We start from the raw sequence: 18,271 nt of genomic DNA on the forward strand, positions 1-18,271 counted from the left end.
TTGTAGCATGCTTGTTTTATGTGGTCTTAAAGATCAATTATTTTTTAATCATGAACAAAGAACTGTTTGAAAGGAAATTTTAATTTCAATATTATTTGGAAAGCTTTGTCTTATTTTCCTGATTGCTATTTGGGTGGGAGGTGAGTAGAGAGAGTACTAACAATGTAATTATAAGTAAAATTTGTTTTTGTGGCTATCCATTTTAGTTAACATATTTTGAGACCTTCAGTGATAGAGTATCCACAAGTTTAGAGGCAGTTTGGTAATTATGCTCATGTCCCAGGCTGTAACACTATTGATCAACATCTACCATGTGCCAAACATCGTGCTAAGCAGAAGGGTTTTCATGAGGAGCATAATACATGATCCCTGTCCTTGTGGAGCTTACAGCCTAATAAGAAAAATAATTTATAATTATGCCAATGCTGCAAAGAAGTAGAGTGTGTTGTAAGATTGTACATCGAAGTGACATTTGAGATGATACCCAGAGGATATGTAGGAGTTAGAGTTGCAAAGAGAAGAAGAAACATGGCAGTGGGCATGGTATGTGCACCTGCCCTGAAGAAAGGGAAAGACTCATCACGGTTTTGAGGGATTAGAGAAGTTCACTTTGGCTGGAGCCCTTCAGCTGCACAGAGTGGTATGAAATGTAATAGGAAAACTGTTTAGGAAGACAGTCACTGCAGGCTCTGTAGTTCTTGAAGATTCGAACTTAGAGTGTTCTTAGAGCCATTGGGAAATCCCGTGAAGGACTAAGCATAAAATGACCTTCAAGCTGCTGTGTGGGAAGAAATGGAGTGGAAGGGGAGAGGTTAGTTTAAATGTTGCTGTAATCCTGGTGAGAGAATGGTAGCCTGGACAGGATGATGACAAGTGGGATGTTAAAATACTGTGAGAAGCCAAAAGGTGGAAACAACCCAAATGTCCATCAACAGAAGAATGGATAAACAGATTGTGGTCTATACATACAATGGAGTATTATTCAACCATAAAAAGGAATGAAGTACTGATACATGTTACAACTTGGATGAACCTCAGAAACATTATGCCAAGTGAAAGCAGTCAGACACAAACTGTCACATATTGTATGATTCCTTTTATATAATATATCAAAAATAGGCAAATTTATAGCAACAGAAAGCAGATCAGTGATGACCTGGGGTTGGGGTGAAGGGACTGGGAAGCGCTTATTTAATGAATATGGAGTATTTTTTCCTGGTGATGAAAACGTTCTGAAAGCAGAGAGAGGTGGTGGTTGAACATTGTGAAAACACTAAATGCCACTAAATTTTATACTTTTAAATGGCTAATTGTGTGTTAAATGAATTTCATCTAAAAAATAATATGAAGCTATCATTAGATACTTTATTCGTAATAGCCCCAAAGTGGAAGCAACCCAAATGCCCATCAACTGATGAATGAATAAAAATGTATATCCCATAGAATGGAATGTTTTCATCATTTAAAAAAAGGATTAAAGTACCATTTGCCATTTAAGAAATGGAGGAATAGAATACATGCTACAACATGGATGAACCTTGAAATCATTATGCTAAGTGAAAGAAGCCAGACATAGCCACATGTTGTATGATTCCATTTATATGAAATGTCCAGAGTGGTCAAACCCATAGAAAGTAGATTAGTAGTTGCCAGGAGCTAGGGTAGGGGTTGAGAGACGGAAGGGAGGAATGGAGAGTGGCTACTAATGGGCACAGGGTTTCTTTTTGGAGTGATAAAAATGTTGTGGAATTAGTGGTAATAGTTGCACAATTTTGTGAATGCCGTAAAAATCACTGAATTACACACTTTCAAAGGGTGAATTTCATGGTATGTGAATTATATCTCCATAAAGCTGTTATAAAAATATTACGAGACTGTAAAATGCACCTTTAATATCTATTTCTTCCCTAAGGTACAGCCCTTATCTCTGTCTTCCTCAATCAAGTTAAGACTACAGCTGCAAAAGTAAACTGCTGACTGTGACGTTGTCATGGTAAATTCTTACAAATGAATAGGGAAAAAAAAAATCCACCATGTTGTAAAGGCTGGAAATTGCCTCTAAGGAATGAATAATATCTTAATCTCTAATGATAAGGAGATCATTAATTTTGGAAAATCACTTCACAATGTGAGGAGTTGAGCCACCAACGATTTTGCCCTTTATCATAAGAAAAGGAGCAGATGGATTTTGAGAAAAGCAGGTGTGTTTATAGTATCCAGGAAAATCCCAGTTAACCAAACCCATTCAGGAATTTAAAAATCCCCTTTTATTTACAATTCTTGATTAATTTCTCTTTTAAAATATGCTGAATATGATTAATAATGTAGGGGCTTGTAAGGCCTCCTGGGCCATCAGTAATGAAAATCAGTGCTTGTTGAATACCAATAGAAAGTATAGGGCTTTTGGATGGATGTACACAGACTCAAGACATAAATGGATATGGATGTGACTATCAGTGTGTGTTTAATCCTCAGTGTTCATTTGAAATCTTGTCATCTGCCTCTTTGCCAAAACATAGAGTGAAGGAAAAAAATCTGTTTTACTCCAAGATTATTTATGGCATATCTATATGACATTATCTCTATTAGCCAGGTACTTTCACATGTTATTTTACTGATTTCTTACATTGTGTTCTAGTAGGTTGCTTGGAAAGTTGGTGATTTCATATCTAAATTATATGTAGTCCTGTGAGTTAACACAGTACTCCATAATGATAGGCTATTTCTAAGGAAATGGTATTTCTAAATTATTATATTTTAAATATATGCATATCAGCCTATCTTTCCTGCCATAAAGAAATAGAACATGTTTTCAGAAAATACTAGTAAAATTTGGTATTCTGAAAAGAGCTTTTGTGGGTTGAAAGAACTCTGCCCCCTTGAGAGGCTGGTAATTCACATACACGTAATTGTTAGTCTTCCGACATGAATCAGAGCTGCTGACAGGATGATTGTCCATTTTTAAGAGGGTGAATGGAAACCTGGCAAAAACCACAGTCCTTTCATCTCTAATAGCATTCGCTTTCTGGCTGTAGTTACATCTTACTCCCAGATATGAGGATTTGTCCCTGTAATCATTGTCTTATACCTTAATGTCTCCCTTACCAAGAATATAAAGCTTTTTTGTTGTGCTAAATCAGTATCATTCATCTTATTTGTCTGTATTGTGTTTTGAAACTTTTGCTCTTTTTAGATCATTACCTTTGTCTGATAAATGTTGTTACTAATATTTATAGCAACCATTTATGGTGCCAAGTATTGTGGCAAATACATTATATACAAGGTATCATTTATTTACAACCATCTTGTGAGTTTGTTACTTATATAAGTTACTTGTATATGTTTTGGCTGCAAGCAACATAAACCCTAATACACAACAGGTTAAACCATAAAGGCATTGATTTTTAACAAGAGATCTGGAGACAGGTGGACCAAGGTTGGTTCAATGGATAGGTGTTGTCCCCAAAGACCTAGGTTCTTTCAGTCCTTCCGCTCTGCCATCTGTAGGGTGTCTGTGATGTCTCCCCTCATGTTCAAGAGATGGCTGCCACAACACCAAACATCACGTCTCAGCAACAGTATCCAGATCAGGAAGCAAGGCAGGCAAAAGGCAGCTGGGCTTTTTCGTCAGTGTCTCTCTTATCAGGGAGGTAAATCTTTCTCAGAAGCTTGGGGCAGATTTCCCCTTTGGCCTCAAAGGCAAGAATTAGGTTGCATGTTCTCCTGTAGCCCCCATAAAGCAATCACTGACAAAGGACTGGGGGCCTTAGATCGATGTGACACGTCTGCAGGGATTAGGCACATGGGGACCCAAACAAAACCAAGATTTTTTGTTGTCAATGTTAGCAAGGAAGAAGAGGTAAATGGCTGTTGGGTAGGCAACCAGGGTCTGCCCTTATATTCTTTTCCCTTTTAAACAAACAAGGAAACTGAGGCTCAGAGAGATTGAGTCAGTTAGGTAAAACCATAGAGACAAAAAGCCAGGGTTCAAACCACATTTGTCTGCCTCCAGAGCAGTTTGTTGTCACATTACTTGCTTGAGCCTGGAACTTGCTATGAGGCAGAGGTACTATAGATCATATCACAAGGAATTTATTCCTGAAAGTGTCAAGAAAACTGCTTTCCAACAGTGACTAATCCATAATGAAGTCTCAAAGCCAGGAATCTGCACAGTGGCAATCCATGGATGATGGGATATGATTAGATCTAAATTTTGCTATCATGCCCTGAAAAAGAGAAACCAGGTGTGGAAAAATAAAAATAAAAACACACACAGTGACATCTTAAAAGAAGGCAAATATTTATAAACCTTTTTTGCAGTCATCCTCAGTCTTTTTATTATGCACTTTCCCCCCATTGACTTTCCAAAAATGGCCGATTTCTTTCAAATGCTGCATACTGGAAGAATCCAGAGGCTTCATCAGATGAGCAAATTTCAGAGCCACTACCAATTTTTTTCCTTAAGAAATGTACTAAGCATCTGATTTGCTGCTGATAAATTCTCTGTAAGTAGCATGATAATTAAGCACACACAAAACCAGTCTGTGTCTCTAGGAATACAGCTGGGCTGGCACTGAATTGGTGATGGCGCACGGTCACCGAGCCAGGGGGTTCCACTGCATCTCAACAACCATGTACCTTCTTTGTGCAGCGACCAATCTGCCTCTCTCCCTACAGACCTCCTGAATCACAGGCCATTGCCCATTCCCCCTACCCCGTGTCTGTCACTGAGCTAGTTTACTGAGCACCTTCTCTGAGCCTTGAGACTGGCTGTGCTGCTTCCAGGCTCCAGTCAGAAAAAAATAGCAGGAAACCAAAGTGGTATACCTCTCCCAGCATGACTCCTCACTACCCCAGACTGGTAGACTCGGCCCTCAGAAGTGGAACCATGGTCTGTGACAAAACTAGGGGGAGGCAGGCAGTGGGGGCTGGTGGTGGCAGGAAAGGGCTGAGCAATCAGACCAGGCTTCCAAACCTGGCTTCACCACTGGCTTTTCATGGCTTTGACAAGTGACCTTACCTCCCCAAGCCTCAGTTTCCTCATATGAAAAACAAGGAACCACAGCACCTACCTTTGATGACTGTGAGAATTAGCAATAATTCATGTGAAACATATGGTGTAAAATAAAAACTCAATAGATTATAGCACTTATTATTACCAGCCCCTTAGTAAAAAGTTGAAGGCTATTAGCATGGAAAGATTTAGCCTGTGTTGTGTTGTACTGTTGTTATGGTTGTTCTTGGTTATAGACAGGATAGATTTGCTTTAATTTTTAATGCATCATCAAGTACATAGCCCTTTGTGGGAAATGCAGTGTGTAGGGAAACGAAAAGCCAATAGCCTGGGGGTGTGGTGTGTACAGAAGCCAACAGTGGCAACCCCATCCCTCCCTGGCTTCTAGGCAAACAGTTTCTTTTACAAGTGTGTTTTTGGTATGCAAATCACTTTATGCAGATTTCTGTGTGCAAAATACAGCATAGAAAAATGGCCTTCTTGCCAAGGAAGATAGGAGACGTTGGCTGCCATCAAATGAATTAGGCAAATTTCAGATTTCTTTTCCTACTGCTCTTTCTAACAATGTATGGGGTGAGCACATTTTTGGCACATTAAGCCGAACTATTTTGGCCTTAGATTGTGTGTTCTTGAGATAAAAGTGTGCTTATTGAAGCCTGTAACTACTTTTTGAAGCCATAATAATGTTTAGTGGTATTAGTTTAGCATTTCACAACAGTGTACCACCTCCAGTTAGTAAAAATGCTTGTTCTAAAGTCACAGATGGCTTCCCGTCTGAGGTTAGGTGCTAGTCTCCACGTACTTTCTACTTTTCTGTGAAGATCTGTGCTTATTAACAGATTTAAGTTTATATTTTATAAAATGTCTTCTCCCTAATTAATATGTGTCTTAGTAAGTGAAAGGAATACATTTAACATTAAAGTCATCTTTTTCTTTGGGTGAGCGTGGAAAGCTAGCACTCCATTCCCAAGGCCGTATTTGACTACCCAGGCAGAATAATAATACGTCTCTTTCCTGGCGTGCCTCACCATTTTCAAAGTCTTTTGCTATTGGCTCGTCTTGTGAGCTAATGGAAGGAGGTGAAATGAAACCTTTGTCTGAGGTCATTTGTAACAGAGGACTGCCCCCAGGTCTGGGTGCGCAGGGGAAACAGCAACTGCAGGCCAGCGGCCCCACCAGGCTTCCCTTCTCTCCTCTTCTTTCCTTCTCTTTCCCCCAACCATTTTTTGCTTGTTTTGGGTGTTTCAAACTTGCTGAATGAGACACTCATTAATTTTACAAAAACAAAGCTTAAATGAAAAGCATTTTTTAAAACAAAATAACTCATCTGAGAAAGAATGACAGGTGTAGCTTACTTCTATCGGACATCACTAATGGCTGGAAGAGAAGCAGAGAATAATGTCTTCACTCACTCGTTTACTCATCCATGCTTTCAGGTGTGTGTGCGTTCATTCATTCATTCAACATCGTGCTTAGCGTGTGTCAGGCATTGCCCTACACACAGGAACACAAAGATGAGAATAGTCCCAACCATTGAGTTCACTGTCTGTCAGAAGAGGCAGATGTGGAAACAAACTGCATTGGCATTGATTCCCCAACAGAATGATGTGCAAGGTATAAAGGTGGCACAAAGATGGGATTGTTAACTCCATCACTCTTGCAGTGAGGAAACACTTTTTGGAGGAGTTCTATCTGAGCAAGGTTTTGAAAGCTGATAGGTGTTCTGCAGGTGGGTAGAGGTGTGCGTGTGTCGGGGGGAAGCACTGAGGCAGAGGGAATAGTAAGTACAAAGGCACAGAGGCCTGAACCAGCAACAGATGGGGAAGTCCCTCATCGGAGAAATTTCTTTGCTTAAGAACAGAGAAAGGGGAGAGGTATGGAAAATATTTTCAACATCTCACGTATCTGTTCCTCGCTTTGTATTTCTACTCCACTACCCGTGCATGCAAAGTCACCTTATGGCTTATCCAAATTATTACCATAGCCTGTAACTGGTCTTGTTGTCTCCAGTTTCTTCCCCCACTAATGTTAAAGAATACTTCAGAGGCCCTGCAGTATTCATCCCACCCACATGGGTACCACTGAGAACAAAATAAAGCCAAGCACCTTACCCCAGAGCACCTGAGGCCTGTTATAGCTCGGTCCTTCCTGGCCACTAGTACTGATCCTTGGCCCATGTCAGTCCTCCTGACCAGGGTGTCCATCCCTCACTGATCTTCACTTCAGTCCTTCAAGAGTCAGCTCACACTCCCTCTGTCTGGCTAAATCGGCTCCACCCTCTGCCAGTAGAAATTAAACAGGTTTTGGAGCCCCAAGATGTGAGCTCCAATCCTGGCTCTGACTTTGGACAAGTTTCTGAGACTCAGTTTCCCCAACTGTAAAAGATGACTGTTCACTTTGCACAGTTGTTTCAGGATTAACAGAGCATGTTTTTTGAGTGCCTGACACACAGTCAGTCCTCAGGCATTAGAGTTATTATTATTGTTACAATTTAACTTCTTTATGAAATTCAAACAATAGTTAACTACCTTTGTAATTTGCCTTGAGGATCATATAAGCTGATGAGTATGAAATTCCTTTAGATAAAGCTAATTACTATTTGTATCTCCATTAAGGTACTCACTCATTTTTTTTCCACTCATTCATCCATTTACTCATTTAACATTTACTAAATTCCCAATAATTGGTACATCATAAGCTCAGCATGAAGGGTATAAAGATGAAATTTGAAATGTCCCGAAAGAGCACAAGCCTTATGGAAGAAAGCAGTCACGTCTAAAACCAGGTGGGGAGCCTTGAGACAATATGAACGTGGAATCTGGGAAGGCTGAGGGCTTAGGGGCGAGTTCGTGAAGAGCAGCCCTGTGCTTGGGTCTGGATCAGCCTGGGCCAGGGGGCATGAGACTGCTTAGGGTGTCGGGGAACCGCTTTGAAGGCAGAGATGGCTTTCGGTCACCCCTTCTTCCCCTACAGTCCTTGCAGCACGCGAGTCTGGAGGGCGAGTGGTGATGGGACATTCCAAAGTGCTGCAAGGAGAGCCACCCCAGCCCCGACCCCCGCTGTGCCCCCATGTCCCCCAGAACCCTCCCCCATGGCACTGAGGGTAGAGGTGGCCTGTTTTTGCCAAGGAGCTGCCACATCCATAATGTAGCAATACAAGTCAACAGGGAAATAGGGCTGTGTTACAGAATTCGACCTTAAGTCAATTTTGCTGAGATACATATAGTTACAAACTGAAGTAAATTCATTCTGACCTTTAAATCTGTGGGACAAAGGTGACAACCATGGAGGTGTTAAAATAAACATTAACTCGTTGATCACAAGACGGGCTGTAGGATACTGACTATAAATTGTCAGAGGTTGAGGATTAATGACCTCCTCTCCATATGTGGAGAGAAACTCTTAGAACAGAATTGCGCAGAATCCAGAAAGGCCTGGTACTATGTTACTACCACCCTCTGAAGTAAGGTTGGAAAATAAACACTTGAAAGTCTGCCCAGATTGTTGTAATCTTATTAATCTAACAAAGAGACTCAGTAACTGCCTCAACCAGGGGGATGGTGTTTACCATGTAATTTGCAACAAGCTGATAAACATACCCTTGCCCCACTTGCAGAAAACTCTCATGCTCCCTGCAAGGAAGCAGTTGGCAGAAAAACAGTAATAAAGGATTAGAGACCAAAAAGCCACGGTTTAGGTCCCAAGTAAATGTTTGCTCATCTCCCCATTCCCCTCCCCCCCAGGCTTCCCAGCCCCCTGCCGTTTCCAAGTTCAGAGGTTTCTCCTAGTCGTGCCTTCCTGAGGCTTCCGCCATGATGCTTCCGGCCCTTTGGGGCACTCTGCCAAGATCTCCCTCCTGAGGATTTCTGTCCTGGGGTCTTGATGGGCAGCTCTGAGGTCATCCTGGGTTCTTGGTGGATTTTAGGGCTATCTTCTCTCTGTGGTTTGTGTGGTTTCCAGAAGGCAGTGCTCCCTCCCCCAGTCTCAGGGGCCAGTGGTATTTGACAACACCCTTGAGCATGGCTCCTCACAGAGTTCTTGCTGCAAACCATAGGACAACCCCAGGCTAACCCAGCAGAAAAGGAATTTATTGCAAGAGTAGTGTGGGCAGCAGCAAGAGAGGCTGGACAGCCTAGGACATGCCAACTTACCCATCATGTTGGCCCAGCCACCCCTTCTTCATGGCCGCCAGCTCTGCAAATGGTCTGAACCTTTGTCTGACTCCCTCAGGACTGAAATCCCAGGAAGGGGCATGCATTTGGCTGCCACCAGGCCCACCTTCTGCCTCCTTTGTTCAGGGTAAGCCCTGCCCCCTACAAGGACCCACACAAGAGAAAGAGATTTGGATGTCAGGTACTCAAACAATGAACAATACCCACTCACTCCTCTGAATAATAATAGCTAACACTTTCTGAGCACAGCATCAGGCCCTTGAGATGGATTAACTCACTGCGTCCTCACAACAGGTCCACAAGAAAGGGCTCCATTTTACAAAGGAGAAATTGAGGCCCGAGAAACTAAGATGATGAAGTCATGCAGCTGGGAAGCCACAGAACTGTGAGTCAAGCCTCACTGTGGGGGTTTGGACAGAATCAGGCTCTGTCCATAGAGGCTCTGGAAAGCTATGTGTAAACGTCAACTGAGAGGAGCCTATCATATTGGTCGGCTCACCCGTTCTGCACCTCTAACCTGCTCTCCTTCCTGTATTTTGTTTTGCTTCCAGGCCTACCTGCTCCCTTGCCCACCATGTCTATCCAGGCTCTCACCCAGCTCCTTACCCCTGTCTGTCTGTGCAGGACCCCTCCCTTATTTAGCCCCGGTTTCAAAGAGTACGTGGCCCACATTGGAAATGCACCAGGACGTCAAAAGCCAGGATTAATTCTACACAATGAATTCCTCCACGTTTACTATACTCTTAAAATCAGTTTGTCCTTATGAGGGTCTGTTCTAGGATATGAATAAAAAGACATATTAACCTTTACAAATCTAATGTTCCTAATTTTTAAAAGAATTTTGTCTTATCAGTGAGTGATTGTAACACGTATAGCAATAGATTTTGACATTGAGCATTTTCTATTATTTTTAAAAATTGGCATCCTTGGAATCTGGTACATGGTGGCACTTGATCAATATTTGCTGTATTAAGGAATGAGAACCAGAAGCCTGTCATTCTGGTAATTGCAGCCTTTACTGAAAAATTGACATTCTCTTTGTGAATATGTTACAAACAAAGCCTCGTTTTCAGTCTTACAATATCCTAATTTTTTAGTCACTTATTTCCCCCATCTTACCTCCTTTTAGATTATAGATCACCTCCACTGGCACTGTTGGGAAAAGGTCTTTTTTCTTTAGAAGTATTTTTAGTGACCACCCCCCACTCCCAAACACACCACACAAACAGCATCAGAGAATTCTTGATAGTTCATGCCGTCACTGAAATCTAAATACAACTATTTAGATTCTGAATCTGCCAGGTGGGAACGTGTCAGTTTGTCTTCTTCTGCACAGCTCATGTTCCACTGTGATATATCAGCAAGACATAATAATTACCATAATTGTAGTAGGCACGGCAGTCAGACAGTCTATACATTAAAGCTATCCTTCTAAAAACAGAATACAGCAGTACACAGCACTTTGAAGCCCATGTTGTGGTTAGAAGTTACCCGACCAGCTCCTTAAACTCAACTCTGAGTAAAGTTTTTGAAATGACAATGCACCAATACTTAAGAAATAAATTTGTTTTGAATAAAAAGCAATTTAGGATTTAAGACTCTATGAGTGACACAAAAAGGAAGAGAAAGGCCTCAAGACGCCCATCCCTAAATCAGAATGACTGAATTTGTTTCCACCAGCTTGATCCTTTCCTGAAGGCGGCGAACCAGGGCACATCCAGGCACCCTTGAACATCTCATCAATCTCCTGCCACAAAAATGAGTCAGGGTTACAGCCAGACCCTCATCCCGCTCCCCCTCAGCAGAGCACCTGCCAGGCTGCATTAGTAATGAGCGATGCCCGCACAGATGGAGGTCCGCGCTCGGGCGCCGGGGGCCCACAGGAGGAAAGGAGGCATCCCCACAGCAAACGCTGCCTCTCCTCCTAGACGCGTCAGTTTGCACGCCCTCCGGCTGATCTGTCACATCCTGTTGTCAGCAGCAGATCGGCCAGCAGATGTGTGTGTGGTCAGACCGCCCAGACGCTGCCGCAGTGGGGCGTGTTTCTAGGGGAGGGTGGCAGTCTATCAGCAGCCGCAAGCCTGGCCCTGCTGCTGGTTGTTTAGGGGCTTGCCTCTCCCAAGGGCCTAAACTCCATAAAAGCAGTTTCCCTAAAACTTCTGTAAGGTCCTGCTCACACTGTAAGTTTCTTGGGGGTACCTCCCTGGCTCATCAGGGTGAATTAAATATCTCATGCATCCACTGAAGCCTCTGTGGTCTAATAGCAGTGATCTTTTTTTCTGCCTGGACAGGCTGACGGTCCCTGGGCCTCCCTGTGAAGCAGACAGATCTGGATCAGGCAGCTGTGGGTTCCCTTTCCAGCACAGCCCCCTGGGCGAGGTCCTTGACCAATCCTAACCTCAATTTCCTTATAGGAAAAGTGGGGACAATAATACTCACCTCCAGAGGTGGTTCTGAAGCTGAGAAGTGCACAGGTGCAGCACCCAGCATGGCACTTGGCACACTCCAGGTGTCCTATTTACTGGACTTGTTTATTGTCAAGATCTTTAAAGAGGCAGCCCGTGTGGCATTTAAGAGGCCGTCCTAAGATCAGAAACAGAGATGGCCATCAGGGAGAAAGGCCTCCCTTGCTCCAGAGTGCATGGGGAAATCTCCTTGCTCTGAGCTTTCCAACAGTATTCAAACTCCAGCCAGGCCCTGACGTGTGGCCCTAAACTCCGTCATGGGTTTGCTTAGCTTGCCCTGTGAGCGAGCTTGCAATCTGCCCTATGACTGCTTCTCTCAAAATTCCTCTCCTGTTGTGTATGCTCCTTTCATAGTTGGCATTAATGGCTTCAGAGAGCCAGCAGGGGCTGTAGTGATCGTCACAGATGGGGTAACAAGGGCAGTGGCAGAGGTTGGGATATCCCTGGACTCCTGGTCCAGTGCTCCTTCTGCTCTCCACGCAGCCCTGGGCATGCGTGTCCTGAAGTGTGGTTGCCCTGGGAAACACTTGATCGGATGTGCTGCTCCTGCTGATCCAGCAACACAGCCAGCCTCTCTCAGGAAGGAAGGGGAGCAGCAAATGCTGTGCTTAAAGCAGCTGTTCGTGGACTGGCCCCTGTTGACTGGGGAGCCGCCTAGAAATTTGAACACGGGTCATCGTGGCACCAAGAGTTACTGTCTAGAGACTTAAACGACACAAGCATTGACTGCTTTCTTCAAATCCTACAAAGTTTGTAGCCTATGAGCAGGTCCTGGCCCATCCCCCCTTCTCACCAGGCCCAGATTCTAGCCTCATACCTGTGCCCTAGATCTTCCCTGCACCCTCCTGGCAAACCAGACCCAGGACAGCCCAACGGTTCCCCTCCTCCATGCCTACCTGGGCAGCTGAGCACTGCTAGCTCTCAGCACTTCCGGATGTTCAGAGCTGTCATTCTCCCCATTTCACCCAACTCCAACTCAAGCCCTCACTCCTCTTCTCAGCCCTCTGTCCAAGCCCCCGTCTCCTGGCTCCAACTCTCCCTGGGAAATCTCAACCTCTATGTTCCTGGGCTAAGCTGCTGGCACCACCTACCACATCCTCCTGTACCAGCTTAAGACCTGGGAGTCACCTTGGTTCCTCTCTCCCTGCCCACGGGCTGTCTATTCTCTCTTCTGAACAGGTCTTGATGACCTACCTTCTCTTAGTTCCCATGGTCACCCTAGTTCAGGCCATAGTCACCTTTGGTCTGGGCTCCTACACTTGCCTGCACGGCACCCTGCCCCCAGCCTGAGCCCTCCTCTAGTCCTTCCTCTGCACTGAAAGTGTTGTCTGTGCAAGTCAGACATCTGTCTCTATCCATGACCTTCAGTGCTCCCCTGATCTTCTTGGTGGAGTCTAGCGCTGGCTTTGACAATACATCATAGCCCTCTGTGATCTGGTCTCTGCCAATCACTCTAGCTCAGGTTCTCCCCCTCTACCCCTCTGATTTCCTGGCTCCCTCTCCCTGCAGGTCTCCTGCCTAGCAGGCCTACTTCCCTTCCCAGCCCCCTTCTTTAGCTGGCTGACTCCTCACCATCCTTCCAGATCCAGCTCCTGCATTGCCACCTTAGAAGTGGGAGCTATTATCCCAGCGGGCTTGTTTGTAAACGTTTTAAAATGAAACGGAATAGGACTGAATCTGATAAGATACATTATTACATTAGCTCCAGAATCCAGGGGTGATGGGTAAGCACTGGGATAGGAACAAAAAGACCCCCGTTCAACCAAACCCCCATCACCAAACCAATGTTCTCCTTGGTTTAAAAAAGGGAAGATTTGGTTAAAATGGTAACTAGGTTCACTCCTAGATCACAGATCATCCGATCCTAAGATTCTTTGATTTGACAATTTCATGAGCTACTGCGTGTAGCCTGAGGCTCTACTGAGATTTTGAAGGGGAGATGCATCCAAAACTTAATTTTGTTGAAGTGGAAGGCCAAGTCAGGTGGCAAGTCCCTACCTACAAATATTTCCCACATGAGAAGGGGACTCTCCTTCTGAAGGGTTCCAAGGCAGTGATGCTCAAAACGGAAAGTGGCCATTTGTGAATCCCAACAAAGCTCAGCATTCCAGCAATCCCCGTGAAGGGCTGGCAGAAGCTTATGTCTGCAAAATGCAGCCTTCTAGATGAAATTTGCAGGGAAATATAGACTTTAGACATCACAGTGTTTTCAAATACCATTATTACTGCTCTATAAATATCCCACCCCCACAGTGTATCAGGTGCCACATGGGAAATATTGGATTCGGCTAGAGATTTTCTTAAAAGACACATAACAGTACCATATGCCAGTCATCTTGGTTAATATTTATGTACATGCTGCAGAAGCAAAGATTAGCTGTGTCAATATGTATAGAAAACCCCCCACAAAAGAGAGTCTGTAGGATGTGCATTATCTGCACTTACGATCAAAAGCCTTTGCCTAATTTCTTCACTTCTTTAAGAGCTATTTTACCTATAAACTACAGAAAGGTTGGAGGAGTGAGGAATTATTACAGCAATAATCAGGGGGAAATTATCAGAGATCCCTGGGGTCTCCTACTGGGAGTAGTTCAGAGCTTCTGCAGCTAAAAAGAGCAGTTCCAGAGCTGTGAACAGCAATTAACCCTTCCATTTGCTTTTAACAAATGGGATTCAAACATAGTTCATTCCTTTTCAATTGTCCTCACCAGCATACCAAGGGGAAATTGCTTGGAGGAAAAAAACGTTTTTGCCTGGGAGACGTGCAAGAGAAAAAAGGATTCTCACTAACATGATTCAAGCACAGATTTGCACAGGAGCACTCTGCAAATAACCAGTCAGCCGTTTTAGTAGATGGGTATGTGGACTGAATTGTGTCCCCTCCCAAACTCATATGTTGAAGCCCTAACCTGCGAAGTGATGGTATTTGGAGATGGGGCCTTTGGGAGATAATTAAATTTAGATGAGGTCAGGAGGGTGGAGCCTTCACGAAGGGATTAGTGCCTTTATAAGAAGAGACATCAGACAGCTTGCTTCCTCTCTCCCTGCCATGTGAGGGAGGACACAATGAGAAAGCAGCTGTCTGTGAGCCAGGAAGAGAGTCCTCTCCAGAAACTGGCCATCCTGGCACCCCAATCTCGAACTTACAGTCCCAAGAACTGTGGGAAAATAAGAAGCATCTGACGTTTAAGCCCCCTAGTCTATGATGTTTTGTTACGGCAACCTGAACAGACTAATACAATGGGGTTCCTACACCCTGAGCTTTCACCTTAGGCAGTGATGAGATCAAAATTTAGGATTACGTTAAGCAAAGAGACATATTCCGTGGCTATGTAAGCAGGGAGGTTATTGCCTTTGACAGGCTGGTGGGGCTGAGTATTGCCAGTCTCTATTTTCTTGGTGGATCTAGTTGGCATGGATTGAAAGGATGTGTGACTATCTGTTGGAGAATCGGTCCTGAGCTGAAAATATGAAATTGTCCCATTATTTGGAGAACAGAGCAGTACTAAACAGCCTAATGCCAGCAAATGGTTTGAAATTGGGAAGCAATTTTGTGGATCCCCGGTGGACGGAGGGCAGGAAGAGGGAACAACTTAGTTTATTGTGAGTTGCATTTCTCTTTACTGCACAGTTTTATTTTTAATTGCAGAGTTGTCTGGTTGAGCAGTTATTACTGAAATTTATTTGTGTAATAAAAGCTCTTTGTTGAATCACTGTTTTATTAACAGGGATGTGAACTGGATTTTGCCGTAATAAATAAGACGCTGAAGTGCTTTTAAATGTTGGAAAAAAAATACTGCGCCCACCCCAAATCTTAATATGACTGTTAGGCAGAAAAAAATAGTGACCCAAGTGGGTTGTCGGAGAGCTCACGAGGCACTTGTGTTTAGCAAGCTGAGGGGTTGGCTGGCTTCAGGAGCCTGATGTTCTGCATTCAGTTCAACCCCAAATAGCTGTGTGACCTGGGACATGCCCCTTCCCCACTCTGGGCCTTAGGTTTCTCAGGTGTTCAAACAAAACAAAAACAATACACAAGGAAGTTGAATCTTTCTGCTCTGACATTCTCCTCAGGAATATGAGTCCACTCTATAGCAGGCAGCTCTGAAAGATGAATTCCCAGACCTGGCAGGAGATGAAGGCTTAAGGACAGACTTGAAACATATAAACATTCTACCCAGGTGTGGAGCCCCCAATTGTGACCATTATTACCTTGTCCCTTGTGGTGCTCCAGCTCCAGCTTTCGCATCATGCTGGCAGCCAGGAGGTGTCCAAAGCCGCACGTGGAAGCTCTGGGTCACTGGAGGAGGGGTCCAGGCCAGGGCACTACAGGGAGACAGGTATAGGAGTAGCCTGAGAAGTCGGGCTGTTCTGGGGTGGCCTCTGGTTACTGGGGCGCTAGAGGAGGACTGTGCTCCTGAAAGCGCTGGCCAGGTGCCAGGTGGAGCCCCCTGCACAGCTCAGTGCCTCCCGCCCCAGCCTGAGCCACTGAGGCTGGCCCTGGAATCCGCCGGAAAGAGCTCCAGCTGGCCCCACCATCGGGCTGATGGACGTTGAGGATTCGGGGTGTATTGTTTGCTAGGACTGTCATCACCAGGCACCACAGATGGCGTGTGTTCAACACCAGAAGTGTATCTCAGTTCTGGAGGCTAGAAGTCTGAGATCAAGGTGTGGGCAGGGTTGGTTTCTTTGGTCCTTGGTTTGTGGATGTTGCCTTCTTCTTCTGTCTGCACAAGGTTTTCCCTCCAAATGTCTGTGTCCAGATACCCTCCTCTTATAAGGTGGATTAGTGCTCACTCTAATGCCCTCATTTAACTCAGTCACTTCTTTAAAGACTTTATCTCCAAATACAGTCATATTCTGAGGTACTGAGGGTTAGAACTTCAACACACAAATCTGGGAGGATGCAGTTCAGCCTGTAGCTGAATGGGGCTGCTGGTACTTAAGTTGATAGGGACCCTGTGCTGGTTTCCCAGGGCTGCTGGTACAGTGACCACAGTTACCACCCCCCAGTTACCACTGGAGGGCTTAAGACAACAACATTGATTTTCTCTGGAGGCTAGAAGTCTGAAATTAAGGTGTTGGTGGGCAACACTGTCTCTTCGAAGGCTCTCCAAGAGGTTCGTCTTTGCTTCTTCAGCTTGTGGTGTCTTCTGTCTGTGGTCAGCAGTCCTTGTCTTGCAGACACGTTGCTCCAATCTCTGTCTCTGTCTTCGTGTGGCCTTCTCCTCTGTGTGTCTGTGTCCAACTTCTCTCTTGTTATGAGGCCTCCTCTAATCTAGTATGACCGCAACTGATTATACCCGCAAAGAACCTATTTCCATGTAAGATCCCATTCACAGGTACTGGGAGGTAGGACTTGAACATATCTTTTTGAAGGACACAGGTCAACACAGCCCCTTATGCCTCTGCCTTCCTGCCTTCAGAGCTCAAGTACTTTGCTTAAAGGCTCAGGGAGGATGCTGCCTGGCTTCCCTGAGTTGATGCTTGCTTAAATGCCTAACATCTTTCTCTTTCTCTTTGCTCTCCCTCTCTTGGTCTCTTTGCTCTTTTCTCCCCACTGCCTCTCTCGTGTCCTCCCAGGTTTTTGTCTCTCTGCCCTGCCTCCCTCTCCCCTCACGTCCCCGTCTCCTCATCCCGGCCCCCTCCCACCCCACTCTCCTCGCTCAGGTGTCTGCCCAGAGGACATAATTTTTTCTCAGACATGATGAGCAGGAAGAATGTTCTCAGTTGTTATAAAAATCCTGAGTCTCTACTTTGCTCCAGTGAGCACACAATGGCTTTCTTTCCCAAACTTGTCATGGATTGGGTCTGCTTTTTTCAAGCATTTTATAATAATTATTTGGCTTTTCACCCTTCTGAATTCTCTCTGGAATTAGTAAAGTTGGAAAAAAAAAAAAAGACTGGTTGTTTCCTCCTTCTAAGGAAGCCCCAAACAGGTCAGTTAATTCAGCACAAGTCCACTCCGTGCCCAGGGAGGGGACAACGGCTGGTCCCTTGTTAACTGGTGCCCGTCGTGGGCCACGTGGCTTTGCACACGGATACAAGCTCAAGCAATCATGTCATTCCCTGAATTCTCCTTGCTGGTGCCCTGAAGATTCTACCAGGTTTTTTCTAGGCTGCTCTTGGCTATCTGGTGGGTCTATTCCGGGTCCAAACTTTGGTTGACTACCCTCAGTAAGGAATACAGATGCTTAAGTTGTAAATAAACTATTAGCAAACCAAGAGTATTCAAAGAATAATAGGCCATGACCACATAGGGCTTATCACAGAATGAATTCTAGGAAGATTCCAAGAAAAGAACCACTGATTTACACCACACCATGGATGAATCTCAAAATCATTACTCTGAGTGAAAGAAGCCAGACAAAACAAAAGAACACAGGAAACTCTAGAAAGTGCGAACTAATCAACGGTGACAGCAAACAGACCGGTGGCTGCTTGGAGGAAGGGGCTGCCCGGAAGGGGCCAAGAGGAAGCAATTTCAAAGGGGCACGAGGTAACTTTTGGTGGTGATAGATAAATTCACTTTCTTGATGGGAGATGGTTTCACAGAGGTTACACATAGGCCAAAACATCAAACTGCATACCAAAAAAGTTCAAAGAAGATTCTAGGTTTAAGA

The sequence above is a fragment of the Vicugna pacos genome, chromosome 13 (genome assembly GCF_048564905.1).
Source record: "Vicugna pacos chromosome 13, VicPac4, whole genome shotgun sequence".
Classification (NCBI taxonomy): Eukaryota; Metazoa; Chordata; class Mammalia; order Artiodactyla; family Camelidae; genus Vicugna; species Vicugna pacos.